We start from the raw sequence: 5140 nt of genomic DNA on the forward strand, positions 1-5140 counted from the left end.
TCAGCATCTCTAATCATTAGAGAAATTCAAATCAAAACTTCAATGAGATATCACCTAACACCAGTCAGAGTGGTCATCATCAAAAAAATCTACAAACAATAAATGCTAGAGAGCGTGTGGTGAAAAGGAAACCCTCTTTCCCTTTTTGTGGGAATGTAAATTGATTCAACCACTATGGAGAACAGTATGGAGGTTCCTTAAAAATATAAAAATAGAACTACCATATGACCCAGCAATCCCACTACTGAGCACACATCCAGAGAAAACCATAATTCAAAAGACACATGCACCCCAGTGTTCATAGCCTCACTATTTACAATAGGCAGGATATGGAAGCAACCTAAGTGTCCATCAACAGATGAATGGATAAAGAAGATGTATATATATCTAATGGAATATTACTCAGTCATTAAAAGGAACAAATTGGGTCATTTGTAGAGACGTGGATGGACCTATAGACTGTCATACAGAGTGAAGTAATTCAGAAAAAGAAATACAGCATATTAACACAGATATGTGGAATCTGAAAAAAATTGGTATAGATCTTATTTACAAAGCAGAAATAGAGACATAGACATAGAGAATAAACGTATGGATACCAAGGGGGAAAGGGAGGGTGGGATGAATTGGGTGTTTGGGATTGACATATTGATACTATGATACTATTGATACTATTGACTATTGATACTATGTATAAAATAGATAAGTAATGAGAACCTACTGTATAGCACAGATAACTCTACTCAATGCTCTGAGGTGACCTAAATGGGAAGGAAATGGAAAAAAGGGGATATATATATATATATATATATGTATTGCTGATTCATTTTTCCGTCCAGCAGAAACTAACACAATATTGTAAAACAACTGTACTCCAATAAAATTTTTAAAAATACAATACTATTTTATATTAATACAATTAAAATATTTAGAAAAAAAAACAAGGAAACAAAACTAAAGATCTACCATTACCTTATAGTAGCCCAGTAATTGGCTAGTTCAGTAAACAGGACTATGAGCTAATAGTGTACTTTTGAAACCAATGTTTTATGCAAAAATACTTTGATACATTTTTCTGTTAATTTTAGAAATATTTTGACACATCTTAATGTACGTCTTGAGAATGTCTTCTAAGACTGAAAGACCACTTTTTATCTAGCCAAAGCCTTCCTTTGTGTGGTTTTCTAATGGACAGTCAGCCTGTCAGTTTGACTCAAGCTATCAATGCCCCTACGATTCAATGCCCCTACAATTTGTTCCAGGAGGGGAAAAAAAAAAAAGACGCTTTGCAGTTAATCATTTATACCAGGTTTAGAATTTTCCTCAGCTGATAGGTATACCTGATTCTTTAAAATTCCTTTCAAATATCTGCAGTTTAGAGGCCCATGGAACACCATCACTTTTGGCCAGATAGGCCTTCTAGACTGGAGTGATATTTTTTCAGCTTACTCAAAATTAGACGGTGAAAGACAAATACCATATGATTTCACTAATATGTGGAATATTAAAAATGCAAACAAACAAAAAGAATATAAATAAACAAACCAAAATAAACAAAAGCAAACATGTATATACAGAGAACGGAGTAGTAATTACCAGAGGGGAGGTGGGGGAAGGGTGAAATGGGTAAAGGAGGTCAACTGCATAGTGACAGATGGAAACTAACTTTTGGTGGTGAGCACTCTGTAGTGTATACAGAAGTTCAAATATAATGTTGTACACATAAATCTTATATAATATTATAAACCAATGTTACCTCAATAAAATTCAAGTGCAGGATTTCTGGTTAGATATCCTGCAATACATCCTTACTCTGAATGTGTCCTGTGGGCTAGGAAGGCTCTGGCTAGACAACCTCTGGGATGGTCTTCTTTCTTATGTTTCCTACTCTTCTCATCTAAAACTTAAAACTTCAAGCCTGGCCAAGGCCTTGGAGATGATTTAAGTTCAAACAGAGGAATTGAGATAGAAGAAGGAAAAAGACTTGTTCAAGGTCACACGTGAGGTAAAATAGATGCTTAATATTCTTTTTTCTATGAACCCCTTTGGCAGTGTGATGAAACCTATGAACCCCTTTGATAAATAATGTTTTAAATGCATAAAATGAAAAAAAATTATGATTGCACATTGAAACAGTTATCAAAATATTTGTAAACCAAATATGTGATATATGTATTTCTTCTTTAATGCATACATAACAAGATTTAGCATCAAGTCCTGTAACTACCTTCATTTTGGCATAATGATGAGCTTAAATGTTATTTAGAGATATCTGGAATAATTAATATGATGTGAAACTATATGTGATTTCTATTGGTGACAAAGTCTCAAGTCATGTAAATACTACTATGGTTTTTGCCTATTGTCATCATTGGATAAAATGCTAAATTTTAGTTAGAGGTTAGTAAAAATTAAGATTCAATTTTTCCCACCCACGTTCATAAACCCTCTGACTTCTACAAACCCTGTGGACAGCAGATTAAGAACTCCTGATTCAGAGGCAAAGCCTGTTTCCACGTCTGCAAATAGGAATAACATCATCCTCACAGAGCTATTATAATCATTAGGTGAGACAGCATATAGAAATACATTTAGTACAGAACCTGTCTTCCATTAGAATTCTGATGAGGAATGTTATTAGTCATCAATAGCAATCCTATACCATGCTCTTTATATAGTGTACTTTCAATACACTATTCTGACCTTCTCCTCCACTTCCTTATTTATGTCACTTATTTCAATTCTTTCCTTTCACTCCATTTACCAATCTCATTAATTTTCTTTTTTTTCCCACGTCTTTATTGGAGTATAATTGCTTTACAATGGTGTGTCAGTTTCTGCTTCATAACAAAGTGAATCAGTTATACATATACATATATCCCCATATCTCTTCCCACTTGCATCTCCCTCCCTCCCACCTTCCCTATCCCACCTCTCTAGGTGGTCACAAAGCACCAAGCTGATCTCCCTGTGCTATGCAGCTGCTTCCCACTAGCTATCTGTTTTACATTTGGTAGTGTATATATGTCCATACCACTCTCTCACTTTGTCCCAGCTTACCCTTCCTCCTCCCTATTTCCTCACGTCCATTCTCTAGTGAGCCTGTGTCTTTATTCCCGTCTTGTCCCTAGGTTCTTCATGACCTTTTTTTTTTTAGATTCCATATGTATGTGTTAGCATATTTTCTCTTTCTTTCTCACATACTCTCTCCTTGACTTTCCCCTACCTTTTTTTCCTTCTCGTCTCCCTCCCTTTTCCCAAAACTCTTTTTAGGCGCTCCACCTCTACATCTCCTCTGAGAGACAAATAAACCTCTGTGTTTAGGGTTTTGCAAAAGAACTTTCATTCCAGATTTCTTACTATGTGTTTCTTTTCTTTTCTCTCCCTCACCACCAGTCAAATTGAGCTATGAACATATAGCAACACATAAAAAAGCAGCCCCACTAACAGACCAGTTTGCTATGACATAGACTACAGCTTGTCCAGCATAGTCAGTGCTCTGCCTCCCACCTAGATATTCATTCCTATGCTGGCCTTTAATGCATCTAGATTGCATAAGAGTTAAGATAAATAGCACCAGTCATGACTTAATTTTTTTGGGTAACAGTGGAAGGGATTGCTAGGACAATGCCAAAGGTGAGAAAGGGTCTTAGGAGCCATCTAATCCTTGAAAGCTCTCTCTAGAAGCCAATTTTGCAAATAGTCTAACTCTATAAAGTGTTTAAAGGGTATGGCTTGTGAGGAAAAACCCCTGACCCAGACAGCTAGAACTTCCTTCCATTCAGGATGAAACTAACCAATGACCACCTCTCCCCTCTGTTTCTCTCCAGCACTCTCTGTCTGTTGGCACAGGTGTTGTCAACAACCTCAGTAAAAATGGTGCAGACACTTAGGTAAAAGATTTCAATATCTATTTAATCTGAACACATGCATATCCTATGACTAAGAAATTACATTCTTACATATATACACAACAGAAATGCTTTTTTATATTCACCAAAAGATATGTAAAAGAATATTCATAGAAATAGCATTTGTAATAGTCCCAAACTAGAAACTATCCAAATGTCGATCAATAGTAGAATGGATAAATAAGTTGTGGTATATTCACACTATGGAATACCATACAGCAATGAGAATTAATGAATTATTGCTACATACCACAACATGGGTGAATCAATCTCACAAACATAATGTTGAGTAAAAGAAGTCAGATAAAGAGTACAGATTATAAGATTCTATTTATATAAAGTTCAAAAATAAGCAAAACCATCCTATGATGTTAGAAGTTAGGAGAGTTGTTTCTGGTACTGACTGGGAGGATACATGAGAGGATTTCTGGGTTGCTGCTAATGTTCACTTTCTTGATTGGGGTCATGATTACAAGGTATTTCAGTTCATGACAATTTATTGAACTATATATTTATCATTTGTGAACTTCTATGCACATTACACCCTCAATGAAGAGTTTACTATAAAAGAAAGACACTCAGTAGAACTTCCAACTGAAAAGCAGGAGGAAAGGTAAAAGTTCTAGATAAGGGACAGCAAACTATGGTTCACAGGCCAAATCAAGTCTATTTTTGTAAATAAAGTTTTACTAAAAGACAGCCATGCTTGTTCATTTGCATATTGTCTATGGCTGCTTTTGCACTACAGTAACAAAGTTGAGTAGTTTTGAGAGAAACTATATGGCACACAAAGTCTAACATATTTACTATTTGGACATTTATGAAAAAATGTTTTCCAATCCCTGCTTTAGATGATTTTTATCTTAAATCCAGACTCTTTCGACAAGTCAAGCCTCCATCATATGTCATTTCAATCACCTCCTAACTGATCTCCATTCTTCTATTCTTGCCCCTTCCTTTTTCTATATTATCAGTAAAGCAGCAGAGTGGATGGGAAACTCCTCTTTCTTGGTAGGATACAGTAAATCTCAATAGCCCAATGTTCCTGGTGCAAAGACTAGAAAAATCTGGATGCATTGAAAACATTCTACTATAAAGATATGATAGAGGTGTGGAAGGTATGGAAACAACAAAAACTGGATAAATTGGATTTTGAGAGAGAGGAAAGTATTTCACAGGTGGGACATTAATTGTGAGCCACTTCCCCTGGGGTTATTTACATATTACGG

This window comes from Globicephala melas, chromosome X, assembly GCF_963455315.2.
Source record: "Globicephala melas chromosome X, mGloMel1.2, whole genome shotgun sequence".
NCBI classification, from domain to species: domain Eukaryota; kingdom Metazoa; phylum Chordata; class Mammalia; order Artiodactyla; family Delphinidae; genus Globicephala; species Globicephala melas.